The sequence below is a fragment of the Grampus griseus genome, assembly GCF_964374135.1.
Source record: "Grampus griseus genome assembly, chromosome: 5".
In the NCBI taxonomy this organism is placed as follows: Eukaryota; Metazoa; Chordata; class Mammalia; order Artiodactyla; family Delphinidae; genus Grampus; species Grampus griseus.
This window is the reverse complement of record NC_138998.1, coordinates 91,747,415-91,768,154: the sequence shown is the minus strand read 5'-3', so window position 1 is coordinate 91,768,154 and position 20,740 is coordinate 91,747,415.

Genomic DNA, 20,740 nt, shown 5'->3' with positions numbered 1-20,740 from the left:
TACTCCAAACTGCCAGCCAGATGTTTTGCCCCTTGAGATTTATCACTTACCACAGAAAGGAAAGCAATATCCTGCTGACTGTAGAGTTGTAACATTTTATCCAAATGATATAGAAAGGGTTGCTGCATGTAGCATGCATTAGTTTCCTTCTTTTTTAGCAACAAGCCAAGTGGAAAAATGTATGAGAAAATATGCTGGAAAATAATTCAAAAGGAAAAAAATATCTGATGTATGTGAACGTACAGAGTTTGGGAGCAAGGAATGCAAAAATGAAGAGGACATTTAGGTTAATGTTAATATCAATTTGCAGTATTCTACTTATATATTTTTTGCAAGTATTATGTTGTTAATGCTACACCTTAGATATTACACATTAAAGCATGTTATAAAGATAACCTGTTTTCCTTAAATTCTCTAGACTGAACTACACAAAGATACAGCCCCTGCAGGGTTTGGTTCCCAAGCCGGAGCTCAGGCCTGAGCTCCTGTGGTGGAGGCAACGTCAAAACCTTCTACAGCAAAAGCTACAAGAATTCAGCACCACCAAACCAGCTTTACAACAAATACTAAAGGAACTTCTCTAAGTGGGAAACACAAGAGAAGAAAAAGACCCACAAAAACAAACCCAAATCAATTAAGAATATGGTAATAGTAACATACATATAGATAATCACCTCGAATGTAAATGGACTAAATGCTCCAACTAAAGGACACAGACTGGCTGAATGGATACAAAAACAAGACCTTTATATATGCTGTCTACAAAAAACCCACTTCAGACATAGGACACATACAGACTGAAAGTGAGGGGATGGAAAAAGGTATGGCATGCAAATGCAAATCAAAAGAAAGCTGGAGTAGCAATATTCATATCAGATATGAGTCTTAAAATAAAGTCTTAAAACAGCCTTGAAATAAAGATTGTTACAAGAGATAAAGAAGGACACTGCATAATGATCAAGGGATCAATCCAAGAAGAAAACATAACAATTCTAAATACTAATGCACCCAACATAAGAGCACCTCAATACATAAGGCAAATGCTAACAGCCATAAAAGAAGAAATCAACAGTAACACAATAATGGGGGGGAACTTTAACACCGCATTTACACCAATAGATCAGCCAGACAGAAAATAAATAAGGAAAGACAAGCTTTAAATGACACAATAGACCAGATAGATTTAATTGATATTTTTAGGACATTCCACCCCAAAACAGAAGAATACACTTTCTTCTCAAGTGCACATGGCACACACGTTCTCCAGAATAGATCACATCTTGGGTCAGAAGTGAAGCCTTGAAAATTTTTAAAAATTGAAATTGTATCGAGCATCTTTTCTGACCACAATGATAGGAAATTAGAAATCAATTACAGGAAAAAAACCCCATAAAAATCACAAATACATGGAGGCTAAACACTGCACTGCTAAATAAACAAGAGATCACTGAAGAAATCAAAGAAGAAATTTAGAAACACCTAGGTAGAAATGACAATGAAAACACGACAATCCAAAACCTATGGGATGCAGCAAAAGCAGTTCTAAGAGGGAGGTTTATGGCAATTCAAGCTCATTTCAAGAAACAAAAAGAAACTCAAATAAATAACCTAACCTTACACCTAAAGCAGCTAGATAGAGAAGAACAAAGAAAACCCCAAGTTAGTAGAAGGAAAGAAATCATAAAAATGAGAGCAGAAATAAATGATATAGAAACGAAGAAAACAATAGAAAAGATCAATAAAACTAGAAGTTGGTTCTTTGAGCAGATAAATAAAATTGATAAACCTTTAGCCAGACTCACCAAGAAAAAAAGGGAGAAGACTCAAATCAACAGAATTAGAAATGAAAAATGAGAAGTTACAACTGACACCACAGAAATATGAAAGATCATAAGAGATTAATACAAGCAACTATATGCCAATAAAATGGACAATGTGAAAGAAATGGACAAATTCTTGGAAAGGTACAATTTTCCAAGACTGAACCAGGAAGAATTAGAAAATATAGAACAGACCAATCACAGGTAATGAAATTGAGACTGTGATTAAAAATCTTTCAACAGGGCTTCCCTGGTGGCGCAGTGGTTGAGAGTCCACCTGCTGATGCAGGGGACATGGGTTCGTGCCCCAGTCCGGGAGGATCCCGCATGCTGCAGAGCTGCTGGGCCCGTGAGCCATGGCCGCTGGGCCTGCACGTCCGGAGCCTGTGCTCTGCAGCGGGAGAGGTCACAACAGTGAGAGGCCCACATACCACAAAAAAAAAAAAAAAAAACTTCCAACAAACAAAAACCCAGGACCAGATGGCTTCACAGGCAAATTCTATCAAACATTTAGAGAAGAGCTAACACCTATCCTTCTCAAACTCTTCCAAAATACAGCAGAGGGAGGAACACTCCCAAACTCATTCTATTAGGCCACCATCACCCTGATACCAAAACCAGACAAAGATGTCACAAAAAAAGAAAACTACAGGCCAATATCACTAATGAACATAGACGCAAACATCATCAATAAAATACTAGCAAACAGAATCCAACAACACCTTAAAAAGATCATACACCGTGATTGAGTGGGATTTATCCCAGGGATGCAAGGATTTTTCAATATAGGCAAAATAATCAATGTGATACACATACTAACAAATTAAAGAATAAAAACCATATGATCATATCAATAGATGCAGAAAAAGCTTTTGACAAAATTCAACACCCATTTATGATAAAAACTCCAAAAAGTGGGCATAAAGGGAACCTACCTCAACACAATAAAGCCATATATGACAAACCTACAGCAAACATCATTCTCAATGGTGAAAAACTGAAAGCATTTCCTCTAAGATCAGGAACAAGACAAGGATGTCCATTCTTGCCACTCTTATTCAACACAGTATTGGAAGTCCTAGCCACAGCAATCAGAGAAGAAAAAGAAATAAAAGGAATACAAATTGAAAAAGAAGAAGTAAAACTGTCACTGTTTGCTGATGACATGATACTATACATAGAAAATCCTAAAGATGCCACCAGAAAACTACTAGAACTAATCAATGAATGTGGTAAGGTTGCAGGATGCAAAATTAATGCCCAGAAATCTCTTGAATTCCTATACACTAACAACAAAAGAACAGAAAGAGAAATTAAGGACAAAATCCCATTTACCATCACAACAAAAAGAATAAAATATCTAGGAATAAACCTACCTAAGAAGACAAAAGACCTCTACTATGAAAACTATAAAACACTGATGGAAGAAATCAAAGATGACATGAACAGATGGAGAGATATACCATGCTCCTGAATTGGAAGAATCAATATTGTGAAAATGACTATAGTACCCAAAGAAATCTACAGATTCAGTGCAATCCCGATCAAACAACTGATGGCATTTTTCACAGAACTAGAAAATTTTACAATTTGTATGAAAACACAGAAGACCCCGAAGAGCCAAAGCAATCGTAAGAAAGAAAAATGGAGCTGGAGGAATCAGGGTCCCTGACTTGAGACTATACTACAAAGCTACAGTAATCAAGACAGTATGGTACTGTCACAAAAACAGAAATATAGATCAATGGATCAGGATAGAAAGCCCAGAGATAAACCCACACACATATGGCCACCTTATCTATGACAAAGGAGGCAAGAATATACAATGGATAAAAGACAGCCTCTTCAATAAGTGGTGCTAGGAAAAATGGACAGATACATGTAAAAGAATGAAATTAGAACACTCCCTAACACCGTATACAAAAATAAACTCAAAATGTATTAAAGACCTAAATGTGAGGCCAGACACTATAAAACTCTTAGAGGAAAACATAGGAATAACACTCTTTGACATAAATCAGAGCAAGATCCTTTTTGACCCACCTCCTAGAGTAAGGGAAATAAAAACAAAAATAAGTAAATGGGACCTAATGAAACCTAAAAGCTTTTGCACAGCAAAAGGAAACCATAAGCAGGATGAAAAGACCACCCTGAGAATGGGAGAAAATATTTGCAAATGAATCAATGGACAAAGAATTAATCTCCAAAATATACAAGCAGTTCAAGCAGCTCAATATCAAAAAAACAAACAATCCAATCCAAAAATGGGCAGAAGACCTAAATAGACAATTCTCCAAAGAAGACATATAGATGGGCAACAAATACATTCAAAGATGTTCAACATCACTAATCATTAGAGAAATGCAAATCAAAACCAAAATGAGGTATCATCTCATACCGGTCAGAAGGGCCATCATCAAAAAATCTAGAAACAATAAATTCTGGAGAGGGCGTGGAGAAAAGGGAACCCTCTTGCACTGCTGGTGGGAATGTGAATTGATATAGCCATTATGGAGAACAGTATGGAGATTCCTTAAAATACTAAAAATAGAACTACCATATGACCCAGCAATCCCAATACTGGGCATATACCCTGAGAAAACCATAATTCTAAAAGAGACATGTATGACAATGTTCACTGCAGCACTATTTACAATAGCCAGGACATGGAAGCAACCTAAATGTACATCAACAGATGAATGGATAAAGAAGATGTGGCACATATATACAATGGAATATTACTTAGCCATAAAAAGGAATGAAATTGAGTTATTGTAGTGAGGTGGATGGACCTACAATCTGTCATACAGAGTGAAGTAATGTAGAAAGAGAAAAACAAATGCATATATATGGAATCTAAAAAAAACGGTACTGATGAACCTAGTGGCAGGGAAGGAATGAAGATGCAGATGCAGAGAACGGACTTGAGGACACAGCGGGGAAGTGGAAGCTGGGATGAAGTGAGAGAGTAGTATTGTCATATATAAACTACAAAATGTAAAATGGATGGCCTGTGGGAAGCTGCTGCATAGCACAAGGAGATCAATTTGATGCTTTGTGACGACCTAGAGAGATGGGATAGGGAGGGTTGGGGGAAGGCTCAAGCGGGAGTGGATAGAGGATACATGTATACATATGGCTGGTTCAGTTTGTTGTACAGCAGAAGCTGGCACAGCATTGTGAAGCAATTATACTCCAATAAAGATGTGGAAAAAAAAAAACTTAGCTTGGAATTAATAAACAATGCCCTCTTGATCTGGGATTTAAAAAAAAAAACCTACGTACATCAGCTCCCTTATTTTCTGACTAACTTGGGTCAGCATCTACCATTTAACCAAAAATACAAAGAACCCACCTTGTAACAAGAACTGTGCTAAGCATCTTGTTTAAAGAATAATTAAGTTATGGTCTTGCATTTCTGCTTTGCCTTTGCATTGTTAGAGCTTAATTGTTTGGTTCAGGACAACTACTTCAGATATCTGGTTTTTGTAGTAGTTACAGTAGTGCTAGCTTCTAGAGTCAATGATCGCCACATCCTCGGAGGCTTAATTCAGTAGAAGTTTATTTCTCACATAATGTTCAAAATGAATATTCTTGATCAGTGGGTGGCTCCCTCCAGTTACGTGTTCATATACCATATTTCCTTTCATCTTGAGATCTGTCATGTTCAACATGGGCTTTACAAAGTCACCGTTGAGTTTGTCCCCATCCTATACAGCCTGAAGTGGAGAAGGAGGTGGAGGATTATGCATGGGAGTCTTTTGTGTCCCACCTGGATGTGATTCACATAACTTCTATTTGCATAACTTTGTCTAGAACTCAGTCTCACGTCCACACCTACTTGCAAAGAATGCTTGCAAATATGGCTAGCTGTGTGCCCAGGAGAAGAGAAAATGAGTTTGATAAATATACAATCGGAAATATCTGTCAACTCCTTATATTGCAACTGCAGAACAGAGGCAGTACTTCCCACATTCCCCTAGACATCTGAGATACAACACACCAGCTGGGCCCATAGAGCTAGGCCTGCCCCTTAAGCTCATCTATCCCTGGGCTAAAATAAGGCAACTTTCCTTCAGTGTTTCTCATAAAAATTATGCTGTATAATAGACCATAAAATGACTCCAAAAGTTCCCCACCTCCAGCTATGTATGCCCTGTGTAATTCCTTCCCTTTGAGTGTGTATTGGACCTAGTGACTAACTTCTATAAAAGGAAAATGGCAGAGTGATGGAATGTCACTTCCAGGAGTAAGTTATAAAAAGACTGATTTCCCCGGGCCCTCACTTGCTCTCATGCTCTGAGGGAAGTCAACTGCCATGTTGTGCCCTGCCCTATGAAAAGACCCACGGATCAAGGAACCAAGGGAGGTCTCTGGCCAACTGCTGGGAAGATCTAAGGTTTTCATCCAACAAGCAGTGAGGAATTGATTTTGCCAACAACCCTGTGAGTCATCTTGGAAGCAAATGAGTTGAGCTTTCAGGTGAGACCACAGTCTCAGCCAGCACCTTTACTGAAATCTCCTGAAAAGTCTTGAGCCAGAAGCCCCCAGATTCCTTATCCCCAGAAACTGTGATATATGTATTGTTTTAAGTCATTAAGTTTGGGGGCAATTTGTTTTACAATAATAAACTTGTGACATTGCCAGCTTGGCCTTCCATCATCCCTTTATCCCCCCTTGCAAAATATCCATACTCACATGCCTGCAGGATTATGTCTCTACATACACATATATTTTTATTGAATTTATACATGTACGCTAACATATATAATCCCATAAAATCCAAATTTATGCAACTTAATTTTATTTTTAATAACACTAATTTGTTCACTTTTTAAATTGGATGTGTCTTTTGTAAAACGCAAGAAAAATTTGTGGTTATCTTTTGTCTAATTGGCTGTAAAATGTGATCATGCTATGACATATTAACTTTTAAGCATGAAATGCCTATATGAGGAGTATATTGCCCAATTTAGGTTTAAATGAAAAGAAGATATAGACAATAGATAGCCAAATCCTTGAGGGCAATAATCCTAACGTATTCATCACTGTATTGCCCACAACATCTAGCACAGACCATCACATTGGAGCAAAAAATAAAAGTTAGGTTGATTTAATATGGATCTTCTCCCAGAATCTAACAAATGCCTGATGTGAAAAGAAGAAAATTCCTAGGGCCTTGTCTTTTCCTCTGCAAAATATAGAATTCAGTGTTTATTCTTCTAGCTCCTTAAGGATACTGTGAGAAATAATGTAATAAAATGCTGAGAATAAAACTTTAGAGCAATATCTTCAGGACCTTTTTTTAAAATTTAACATTTCTGGAGAGTTTGCAAATAGAAAATGCCTAAGAGGCAGCTTTATACTGTTGAAATAACACAGGTTTTGAGATTAGAATATGTTGTATCCCAGTTCTGGCATTTATCTATGAACTCCAAGTTCAATTTTTTTGAACTGATTTCCCCATCTGTAAAATGGGGATCATAATATAACAAAATAGCTCATAGTGATGTTGTGAGGCTCCAATGAATTTATGTACACGTGATAGCTTTCTAAACTGTAAAACACTATACAAATGTCAGTTATAACAGTTATCATTAAACACAAGTATACCTGCATAGGCTAATATGTGAGCTCATGTTTCTACATCATTTCGTTTTTCCAATTAATAGTAATTATGTATCTGTGGGTCAGATACTGTCCTAAGGGCTTTACATGTATTGATTTTAGAGTTAAGGAAAATGAGGATCAGAGATGTTAAATAACTACTGAAAGCTACACAGCTTCTAATTATTGGTGGAGCCTGGATTTGAACACTGGAAATAAGCTCTAGAGTCTGCTCTTAATGACTGTACAATATTACATTCCCCCCAAATTTCATTACAATTGCAAGGATGTGTTCACACACATGTACAAACAATCCATAATATACATATATTTTTAAACTAAAGTCCATACTTTATTCAGCTTATCTGAGTTTTTCATAGTGTCCTTCCTCTCTTCCAGGACACAACATACATTTAGTAGTCATGTCTCCTTACGTTCTCTTGGTTGTGACAGTTTCTCAGACTTTCCATATTTTTTATGATCCTGACAGTTTTGAAGATTACTAGCCCAGTGTTTTGGAAAATATCCCTCAATTGGGATTTTTCTGATGTTTTCTCATAGTTAGACAGGAAAAATGTGTTTTGGGGAGGAAGATCATAGAGGTAAATTGCCATTCTCACCACATCATATCAAGGGTCCAAACTATCAATAGGATTTATCACTGTTGAAATTAACCTTGATTATCTGACTTGAAAGAGTATTTGTCAGGTTTCTCTACTGTAAAGTCACCATTTTTTCCCAACTTGCCAAATTTACTGCACTCTGGAAGGAAGTCACTATGCATAGCCCACACTTAAGGAGTAGCGAGATATTGTCTATCTCCTCAAGAGCAGAGCATGTACATAAATTATTCGGAATTCTTTTGTATGGAATATTTGTCTATTCTTCCCAATTTATTTATGTATTCAATCATTTATTTAGTCTGTATGGGACTTGTGGATATTTATTTTATACTTTGGGTTATAATCCAATACTCATTTATTTTGTTGCTAAAATGGTTTCATTTTGGCCATTGGAAGCTATTTCACTTGGCTTCTGTGTCCCTTTGACACACAGCCATCATTGTGAGATTTGTTTTATTTTTGTTTGTTTTCTTTCGAACACTTTCTTACTTCCGGCACAATGTTTTTAAATTTCTATTAAAGTAATGATATCTCCCATTAAGTCATTATTTTAAATGTATTTATTTATTTATCTATTTTTGGCTGCGTCGGGTCTTCGTTGCTGCACGTGGGCTTTCTCTAGTTGCGGTGAGCAGGGGCTTCTCATTGTGGTGGCTTCTCTTGCTGCGAAGCATGGGCTCTAGGTGCACAGGCTTCAGTAGTTGGGGCATGCGGTCTCAGTAGTTGTAGCTAACAGGCTCTAGAACGCAGGCTCAATAGTTGCGGCGCACAGGCTTAGTTGCTCCGCAGCATGTGGGATCTTCCCGGAGCAGAGCTCAAACCAGTGTCTCCTGCGTTAGCAGGCAGATTCTTAACCACTGTGCCACCAGGGAAGTCCCAAGTCATTATTTTAAATACTTGCATATCCCGGAAAGGAGGTAGGAAGTGTATGCTGCCACAGTTCCCTCCAACCTTTTCTGCAAGTTTCTCTCAGGACTTGCACAAGTATAGTTTCTCTTACACTTCCCTTCCTTAGGGCAACTGTTTGGGGTCATAAACTCCTTTGAAAATCTGATTTAAAAAAAAAACAACAACACCAAAGCCCTGTGATCTCCAGAAAATATATACAAGAACTCATCCATTAAATTTGCACAATATCTCCTAGGTTCACAAACGACCTGAAGCTTAGCATGTACTCTGTGTTAGGGCTGGCCCCTCAGAGGAAACCTGTAAGCAAGCACCTATCCTGGAGAAACATTTACCAACTCCAGAAGTAGAAGAAATATAATCAGTCCTTACTTAAAATCTTAGAATTTTAAGCCTAAGAACCCTGAGAGATCGTGCTAGTACATTCCTATAGATAAGAAAGGGAGCTTGCATAAATAAATTGACCTGCCCCACTCTGTTCCCATATAGCCAGCCTTGGCCTCACTTCCAATTCCAAGTTCATTGCTAATTCCATTGCATTATAGGACAAGTTGATCTTACTTATGTTACGTAGGGTAACACAGCTTTTAATCTCTTTGCTTTTCCCAAGCTGCTGAATGAAAAACCCCTTTTGAAGAATGTTATTATTTACCAACACCTTTCTCCCAAATCACTTCAAGCAGGAAACTATGGAAGGAAATAAACCACCGTCCTTAAAAAGGCAGAGAGCCCTATTCTGAGAGTCTTCTAATCTCTCTGATGTTTACATTTTCCTTCTCTCTTAGTCTCGCTCTCCTCCAACAATATATATAGTTTCCTTTCTCGAGGAAGTTCAAAGAGTTGCAACAGCTCAAAAGGAAATGAAGGTTTGAGCACACCTTCTCTTGGGAAGCATTTAAATGAATAAGCTTCATATTCCTTTTCAAATTCATGCGTCGCCCCCTTTCCACTGTGAAGAAAAACTCCAGCCTGGGATTTGAAGATTCATGTTTGCTATGCCTGGGGCTAGAATTAGAAAAATCATGTTGGCTGTCCTAGGATTGGGAGAAAAGGGCTACATAATGGATTTATCATCAAACTCTCCCTTGAAGTGTCCTGCCATCACAGATCTAAAAATCTCCCTAAAAGAACATAATTAACCAGAAATACTATTATGAAGAAAAAGATCTTCAAAAGGTAGTCTCGGGCTTCCCTGGTAGCGCAGTGGTTGAGGGTCCGCCTGCCGATGCAGGGGACGCGGGTTCGTGCCCCGAACCGGGAGGATCCCAATGCTGTGGAGCAGCTGGGCCCGTGAGCCATGGCCGCTGAGCCTGCGTGTCCGGAGCCTGTGCTCCTCAACAGGAGAGGCCACAGCAGTGAGAGGCCCGCGTACCGCTAGCTAGCTAAATAAATAAATAAATAAAGTCTCAACCAAAAAAGTACTGTAGGGAAGCTCCCATGTGCACTCTTCAGCTAACAGATAAGGACTATAAATGGCCATGTACTTGAATGCACAGAGCAATTTGGACCTACGCTAATAGACTTTTCTATAAGGTTGACCGGTATACAGCAGTAAAGAAACAGAATGATAACATGAATGCATTGCACTGTCAGAGTCAGGAATTTTATCAGGAATAAGAATCTGGAATTTTCCAGCTATTACTAAATGCAACTCTGTATTATCTGGACACAAATCAGGGCCATCTTTTAACCACCACTCTCATTTCTACCCTCCAGTTAAACTTGGGCTTCCAATGATCCAGTGTTACCCATGGACACTGAAGGAAGTAGCATTTGCTACCTCCCCAAGTGACAATGAAATAGCAAGTACAAGAACCCAGCAGATTTAACACAACTGATCTCCAGTTTTGTCACTTCAGTTTAAACTGAAACACATAAGGAAAAGAGGCTGCCTTAGTGGAATAGAAACAAAGTTACAGCTAACATTAAATAAGTCTTAGAAGTGTTATTTGTTCCTTTGATGAGATTAAATGATGAAAAATTCAGTAGTTTCACTACGAGGTATAACATTTTTTATCTAATGAGGATCACTGCAAGAAATCACCTCAACCCAGAAAACAGATTATTTAGCCCCCCAAAACAGATTCGCTTAAGTTAAAATTAGAGAAGATGGCTGTCAAGACATTTTTCAAATAAATATATGCAGGTTAGCCTGCCTTTCCAGATTTGTATTAACAAATACTAAATGGAACTATGATGAAAAGGAGAGATAACGTTCTGCAGGTTTTGGCCATGCAGTCCAAAAATAACTAAAATGTCTGAGGTTCTGACACCTTCCAGCCAACAGGTAAAGTTCGAGGTCTTCATAAGAAGCTGAAGTATTGACCTGTTAAAACCATGTTCCTTGGGAGGGAGACGCAAGAGGGAAGGGATATGGGGACATATGTATATGTATAGCTGATTCACTTTGTTATACAGCAGAAACTAACACACCATTGTACAGCAATTATACTCTAATAAAGATGTTTAAAAAAAAAAGGGAAAAGGAAAAAAAAACTAGAATAATTCTAATCCATGCACTTTATCCACCTTTCCTGGTTATTATAAACATTTAATCCTAATATTACAGATGGCAAACAAATAACAATGGTAGATGTAGTAGTCATAATGATAAAAAAAAAAAATGTTCCTCACAGTGTGCTCTTAAGGATCTTTTTAAAAGGTAACGGCTTGGGCTTCCCTGGTGGCGCAGCGGTTGAGAGTCCGCCTGCCGATGCAGGGGACGCGGGTTCGTGCTCTGGTCTGGGAAGATCCCACATGCCGCGGAGCGGCTGGGCCTGTGAACCATGGCCACTGGGCCTGCGCGTCCGGAGCCTGTGCTCCACAACCATGGCCGCTGGGCCTGCGCGTCCGGAGCCTGTGCTCCACAACAGGAGAGGCCACAACAGTGAGAGGCCCGTGTACCGCAAAAAAAAAAAAAAAGGAGCGGCTTTAGAATGACGTGGGGGAGGGGGGAATGACTAATGCAGATTCCTGAATCTACTGCAGATCAACTGAATCTGAATCTGCGGGGCTGTGGTCTCCCCAAGTGATTCTCCTACACCCTCAATGTGGGAAGCCCCTGCCTTAAAAACAAGGGAAAATGCCATTTAACTGATAGTGTGCATTCTTAGACAAAATTGGTTTTGAATTTATGATATGGCCTAGTTCAATTTGATCAGCCACAACACATCATAACTTTTTAAAACAAAAAGATTTTTGTTAAGACAAGAAACCACTGGGACAGTTGAGGAGTTTTATATCTGGAGACTCTAGAATATTTATGTAAAACTGGCAGTTATACTCTTGGCAAAATGTTCACTTAAAGTTTTTTAATTTTCTAAGGGCTTATCTACCCAAAATATAGGGAAGATTCAGAGAAGGTTAAACAACATCTTCCTTAATTACATTTCTATGCCCCTTTCAGAAAATATCCTTAAATGCACACTGGCTTGGGATTGGGTTTTGTGGATTCAGCAAACTCAAATGTGGTTAAAAATTATTTCACACGTTGGAGTTCTTAGTTTTTCAACTTGCAAGGCGGGTGATATCCCATGCACCCAAACACACTCTAAAAATTGTTCTGTGGCATTTTGAACCATGTAAGAAGTTACATCATTTTCAAGCAGTGAATGGAAATAAAGAAGCTCTGAAAGTACAAACAAATCTTGTTAAGGTTACTACTAGGTTCTGAATCTTTAAAACATATTTGTAGGAGCAAAATATTTTGTGCTCCAGAAACCACTGCTTGTAGGATTGAACAGCAAGCCTTTGAGAGAGTGCCAAGAGCCACTGACCCAATCTAAGCCTGAGTTCTGCTCTTAAGATGCAGGTAACCAAGGTGAGAAAGTATACCTGCTCTTTGCATCTTAAGAAATACATTTTATGGGCTTTTGCACCTTATTTAAAGATTACCATAAAGTGAGAATTTCATATTGCAAAACCTCTAAACGCTAAACCTTTAATACAGCCTGTCATGCTTTGAAAGGCTTCTAGGAAACAGTGTTGTCTGAATGTCTCCCACAGCATTGAAAATATCAAAGTTAAAATTCCGCATTTTGAAATTAAGAATTATTTTGCAATGAGCAAAGCCCTCCCAGACAAAGCATATTTACATTGAGCCCGTCAGCATATTTTCCTGTTTTTTTGTTAAACATATTGATTTTAATAACTATTAAATTTTATTATACCATTGGTTAGTGAATTTCAAGGCAGATTTGATTTACTGCAGCTTTGGGGATGACACTTTGCTTATCAAGTATAAAAAGGAGGAATCAGTGTAGCCCGAGAGATTCAGTGTTACATATATTTGTTGTGTTAGCACCTTAATTGATCTGTAGAAACAATAAATGCGTTTGGTAATCAAGTAGTGTTACAGCTCATTAGAAAGACCTCACAGAGAAGTGCCCTACATAAAAGACAATGTCACTTGCCGGCCACTTATTAATACAGTCATCTTTTAGCTGCTGCTTAAGAGACTATACTTCCAATTTGCTTAATTGTTACTGAAAGAGACAGATGAAAAGGTACAAAGGTTGTTTGTTTGTTTTTTTAATCCCTGATAACACACAAAGTAAACGAGTCCCCTCTTGAACAATAAACCAAAATCTTAAAGATTCTGAATCTAGTCGACAAACCCAGTCCAAGGACAAATTTACCTGTGAGAAATGGGGTGAAGTCAGAGAGGAAAAGAGAACCATGTTTCCTCAATGGAAAAAACTCCATCCTGGGCAGATAAAAGGGGCAGATCACAGGGCTTTGAGCAGCTCAGATCTCATGAAATCATCTAATGGAATAAAGACCTTAACAAAGAATTAAAACAAAGATGGAAGACTTTAACTGAAAATTTGGTCAATTAGCAGAGAGGCCATAAGACAGTGACAGTAGAGCATGAAATTTGATTAAACGGAACCATACGTCCCACTTCATTTCCAGTGATGGAGTGAAACAGATAACCTTGGAAAGAGAAGATGTTTGGCAAATATGAAATAGCCCGGGATGATGGTTAAAACATAGTTCTGATGGGAAGTTTCGTGCATAAGAAAGTTGTAAATTAAAATTCACATTCATATTCAAAGGAGAAAGTACAGAGAAGTAAATTTGGATAATTGACATATAATCCAAATTTATGATACTATATCAGGGCAGACAGGATGCAGAGAATGGTTTCATTTCATAAATGTGAAGATGTGAGCTTATCATGGTTTGCTGACTAGTCAAATTCTCTCTCAGTTTGGCCCTATTTTTGTGCATTCCTTAATGGCAGCATGAAGTCCAAATTACAGGCCTGAGCCCAGTTAGAACAAAAGTGTTTGATAAACCCCTCCCAAAAACCGCCTTTGTAGTGATGCTCAGCTTTTTCTTTAGAAAGAAGGTTGTTAGCAAGGAGAACTAGCCCTAGAATATTCTTTTATCTCTGCTACAATGTAAGAGCACTCTATGTTCTGTCCATTGACAAGAATGGAAGCAGAAGTAGGCATGCAAATCTTTACACATTCAGATATGAAAGAGTTAATGTTAGGAACACATACCAATTTTTGTAGCCTCTTTTTCCCTCAGCTAAGATGACAAATATCCCTGCCCCTTTTCATTACTTGTCTCTTCACCTCATTTCATTTCTAATATCATTTTGTCTTCCTTCCTTCCATACAATGCCCTCCTACCACCTCCCCCAGGGCTTGTACCTGAAGATAAGAGTGAGATTTTGTTATTGCCTTCTGCATATATATGTAAATGGTCTCATTATTGGGAAAGAAGTGACCCAAGAGACTTTGGAAATGTGAACAAAACATCAAATCTGTAGAAACAGAATATCTTCGAGGAGGTAGCAGAGAATTTTCCTTCTCTTTTTCTTCAAAAACTACTAAGCACTGTAAGAAATCTGTTTCTTGCAAATCTAAAGGTGTTCAACTTGGATGGAGAATAGATATACTCAACCAGCCTGGTCTGCAGAGGAGACAGAGATTAAACAAACAAAATCACTCAGGTTGTTTTCTCTGTAAGAGCACCTCCTCCCTCCCACCTACCATTTCACACTCACTAGGTGCTATAGAAGTAGCAGTGACTCACGCTGTCACTAAGGGGAATAATGGCTTTGCCAGCTAGTATTAAAATATATCTGCAGTCTCAGATGTACATACTCTGCTCTTAAACCCATTACTGTCTCCAAAACAAAATAATGTATCTTCTCTGTTCCCTCTCACTTCAGCTGCCTTCCCTTCAATCTCTCCTTCTGGGATTCTATCCACAGTTCATTGTTTTCCCATAAGTTTGCCTGTACAAAAATATTCAAGCACAGGGATAGAGCAGCCTATACTACCCAGCCTATACCCTACCTCTGAATATTACACTAAGTACGAGATCAGAATACTGAGTAAGCATCCTCAAATTTTAACAGCTCATGCTTTTCTGAGTAATGAGGATACAGACCAAAATCTCCAAGTCTCACAAGTGAATTCAATTCTACTTTGGAATCTCTTAGAGACTTACCTGCTTAGTCTTCATTCTAGGGATAAATGTGGGCTCTTAATTTGGGTAATAAATCTTAAGGTGAATTTTGTACTTTCTCCCACAGTGATTCTTAAGTTTTAATGTGCAGATGCATTACCTGAGGATCTTGGTAAAAGGCTGAATCTGAAGTAGTAAATCTGAGGTGGGGTCTGAGATTCTGCATTTCTAGAAGCTTCCAGCTGAGACTGATACTACTGATCTAAGTACCCAAGTCCTAATATCTCCTATATTTTGGCATGTGGTAGATATTTGGAAAAACAAAAAACGAGTCTGGAGTGTTTTCCAACACCAACAACAAATTATCTGATCCTCTGGATACCAACCATCCTACAATTCAATTCTAACACTGAGCACAAGGAGTTAGTGCAGACCCCATAGGTTAAGGGCTCAGTCCCACAAGACTGCCCCCCTTCAGACGCCAGTTGCAAGTCCCAGGGTGTCACCTGTATCTCTGATCAACTGGCTGTAAGTGGAGGGCTGCCTTGACTTCTTCCCAAGGTTTGATAATTGACTAGAATGGCTCACTGAACCGAGGAAGTCACTCTACTTACTTTTATCAGTTTATTGTAAAGGACAGAACTCAGGAACAGCCAAATGGAAGAGATGCATAGCGAAAGGCATGGGGATGGGGGAGGTGGTGTGTGGAGCTCCCATGCCCTTTCCAGCTGTATCACCATCCAGCACCTCAATGTGTTCACCAACCTAGAAGCTCATCAAGTTTTGTTGTTCAAAGGGTTTTTTTGTTTGGTTTTTTTAGGGTTTTTTTTGCGGTACGCGGGCCTCTCACTGTTGTGGCCTCTCCCGTTGCGGAGCACAGGCTCCGGACGCGCAGGCTCAGCGGCCATGGCTCACGGGCCCAGCCACTCCGCGGCATGTGGGATCTTCCGGGACCGGGGCACGAACCCGTGTCCCCTGCATCGGCAGGCGGACTCTCTACCACTGCGCCACCAGGGAAGCCCTCAAAGGTTTTTACAGAGTTTAATCTCCAGTTGTCTCTTCCCATTCCCAGAGGTCAGTGAGTGAGGCAACTAGCCCTGTTTTGAGGCTATCAAGGGAACCTACTCTAAGCTAACTCATTAGCATAAAATCAGGAATAATCAAAAAGGGACTCCTTGGGTATAACAAAGGGCACTCCTATCACTCAAGGAATTCCAAGGGTTTTAGAAGACTTGTTCCAAGAACAGGGGAAAGACCAACTATATTTCTTATTATGCCATACTACAACTGGTTACTAGGATGTTGCTATAGATATTTTTATAACTTCTATTATGAAGTTTTCTCTAAGCTCAAGTGAGCTCCTAGGATCAATTCCTACTACCTGTGCCTTGACCCCTAGCCTCAAGCATGTCATTTCCCCCTGGAGACTGGCCCAATGAATGCTAAAGACTGCCAACATGATGAAAAGAGTTCACTAGAATAAAAGCTGCAAGCCTGATGGGAAACAGGCAGCTCTATTTTGCATAATGAAAGCTGTCTCCCTTCAGATGCTGCCAACAGATACCACACATTCTCATTCCCAAGTGGTACCACTGACAATTTCCATTAAACAACATCTAGATCAAATGGAAAACCTTTTTTCACTTCCTAGAAGTCTTGTGCTATTCCGCATCCTTTCCTTGCATATAGAGAGCTATGTAAGTAAGGTACAGCCAGATGAATTACTTTCCATTTTTTTTCTTCAGAATTTTGCTTGCCTTTTGATCCTATGTAGTAAATATTCAGCCTACCTAAAAGCTTCTTTGTTGTCTACCTAAAAGCTTCTTTGTGTCTCTCTCAGGCATCTGTTGTCACCCACCCCTCACCTTGTATATTTAAAAGTTCTCTACCATGGTGATCATTTTGTAACATACAGAAACATAGAATCACTATGTTGTGTAACAGGAACTAACATAGTGCTGTAGGTCAACTAGACTTCAAAAAACAAACAACAACAAACATGGGAAAAGAGATCAGATCTGTGGTTACTGGAGGTATTGGGCGGGGGGAAGGGTGTTGGATGAACGTGGTCAAAATGTACACACTTCCAGTCACAAGATAAATGAGTACTAGGGGTGTCATGTACAACATGATAAAGATAATTAACACTGCTGTATGTTATACAAGAAAGTTGATGAGAGAGTAAATCCTAGGGACTCTCATCACAAGGAAAATATGTTTTTTTCTTTTACTTTGTATTTAATATATGAGGTGACGGATGTTCACTAAACTTATTGCGGTAACATTTCATGAGGTATGTAAATTAAATCATTATGCTACACACCTTAAACGGTGCTGTATGTCAATTATATCTCAATAAAACTGGAAGAAAAAAAGTTCTCTACCTGCTATGCACTAATAGCGCTTGAAATACATCACACCAAGAGAAGTGTGCACCTTCCAAAACTAACAGCAACCACACTGTCACAGAAACCCATCCATAAAATTAATAAATGTGGTATACTCAATGGTAGAGCAGTTTGTGAGTGCCATCAGCGTAAACAAAGGAAAATCAGTGTCTTGGAAAAAAGTAAAACAACATAAGCAAAAGATAGGAGTAATTTTCATGTGTATTCAATTGCTGGGCTCACAGGATGAGGAAATTTTTAATGCGTGTGGGGTTTTTTAGACAACTTATAAGCTAACCGAATTAAAAGATTCAGAGTGCAAGAAAGCGAGAAAGCGACTTTGTGAAGGTGCCAATCTAACTACAGTTCACTACGTCCCTCCCGGCTCACTGGGAGCTGTATCATCCCTTATGTATGTCACCTTAAACAAGTTAACTGTGATTTTGCCACTGTCTTTAAGGGAAAATAAGGTTGCTTTAAAATGTTTGCTCCTTTGGTGATAGTTACTTTTTAAAGTTTCCGGGATCCCTTTTCTTCAGTTTTCACAATGATCATAACAAAACATAATTAAAATTAAAGGTCTCTATAATGTCCAATATAGTTTTTCTTTTTCTCCACCCACTTGTCCTTATTTCTCTCTAGTCTTCATTCTTATTTTCAACTGAGATTTGGTTCTAGAAGTTATCTCTCTCCTTACAATTTTTTTCCACTCTTCACCTTCTCTCCGCTATCGCTTTCACATTGACACCTTTCTCTATCTTGGAAAATTCAAAAACATTTCCAGTAAAAACTGTCTTTCATCTTCAAGCTGATTGCATGCGGTATCTTTTATATCTGCTTACTGATACATACACTATGCTTCCTGCCTTCACTTTCCTCTCAGAATTTGACTTTCATGCCTGTTGCTTTGACATTAAGACCCTCTCTTGGCATTGCAGTATTCTGCTTCTTCCTTACAAAGTACCAAAACAAACATACCCTAGTCCAACAGCCATTCTATGTAACCACAGGCATTAATATCTTCAAAGGTATAGAGTTTCATTTAAAATCCTGTAACATTCTAGAAGTTGGTTTCTAAATTCGCTTTTATTAAATATACATTTTTATCTTGCAGGGACTTGGATTTCAACTAATGATAGCAAATGCAAGAATACTCCTCTAGGTCATGGTTCTAAAGGGAGATGAACCAATACAGATTTGAAATCTATTTTTTTTCAATTTATTATAATAAAACAACAAAAACTCTGTGTTAAAGAACCCTTTGCGAGGCCACTATGAAACTGCCTGAGCTAAGTTCAATACACTTCCAAAAATTTCCTTTTTATAATTGTATCAGTTTGGCAGGAAATAATCAGATAAAATAAAACAATGACAGGAGGATAGGAAAGGAAAACTGGAAAAGGAAAAAAACTGATGCAATCAGAGGATGGGAAAGTTGGAGCAAAATGAACACACATGTTTGCACAAGGGGCGGGGGGAGAGAGAGAGAGAAAAGAGCAAAAATGAAGAGGAATGAAATACAACATGGTATCCTGTGTTGGATCTTGGAAGAGAAAAAGGATATTACTGGGAAAATGGTAAAATCCAAATAAAGTCTGTGGTTTAGTTAATAATAATATAACAATGATTATTTCTTGCTTTTGCCTAAAGTACCATGTTTTTCTTTTCTGCTTTTAGGAAAATCAGAAGAACACAGCGGTAAGAGCTCAGGTTACCGCCACTTCCTAGTGACCTGACACAAGAGCTTTCCAAACCTCCGGTCCTCTGTCTATAAAATAATAATAATAATACGTTCAAAGATTCTGATGAGTTTTAAATGAAATACAGTGTGTAAAGTGCTTAAAGCAGTAACTGCCAAGTGTTAGTCTTGTATTCATTTGTAATTTTGCAGTTTATCTTTAAAATAACATTATCTTGCCAGTTAGTCCAATCCAGTGAAGTCTGTCATTTTATTTTCTCTACCACTTTAAAGCTTTGCCTCAATAGTCATTCTTTTCCTTCCTTCCTTCCTTCCTTCCTATCTCAGCGTATAAGATGACAAAATTTACTTCTAAGACTACCCTCTCATAAAGAGAGGTAATACTTAAAGTATTTAACACACAGTTTCAACCAGTTATGACAGATGCCACAACCAATTAGTACGAACATCAGCCCCAATCAATCAGTCCAGCCAAACAGGTACATACTAGTGAGTAGCAGCCTTGATTGTAGAGTCACAGATCACAGTGGCTGCCAGTTCATAACAATTCCCTCAATTCCCAGACTGTGTTATCCACATTGTTCTAAGAAGGATTTTGAATTGCAGCTCTGCCATTGTCCTGGACACAATGATACACCTAAGGAGGACTCTTGATCCAAGATGAGCCAATCATTTGCCTCATTGTCCTAGCAACAGTGATTAGTTTGGGGGCCGGAGGTGGGGGGGAGGTGAACATGTGATTGAAGATGGGACAAAGAAGGTATCATATCCTTACTAGTTAGGGGATAGGTCTAGGTGTTTATTCTAGGATACTCACATGTGAATCAAGTTTAGCCAAACAGAATTTTCCTGTAATCTTCCCAAATAGAGTCTTTCCTCTTACGATGAGACTTTGCAAATATCTGGGCCCCAAAGTAGCTGGCAGTTCCTGGTTTGCTACATTTTTTAAGTAGAATTACTCGCCAAGAATAAAATTGACACATAGACAGAAGCAAAGATATGGGTGTAGAGGAGAGGAGAGTTTGGTTACAGGAATCATGGCTAGTTCAAATTGGGTTTCAGTCACCTGTAACCAAAAGAGTTCTAATACACTCCTCCATCTGTGTTCCTAAATACTATCTACTACCAATTCCTTTGGGATCTCCCACACACATGTACACACACTCAATTTTCCTTTCCTCTCACCAAAATATTTCATCATTTTTACTTCAGTGACTTCTTCTGTCTGCCTTGAAATATTCATTTGTCTGGATCCCTTAACTTGAAATAAAT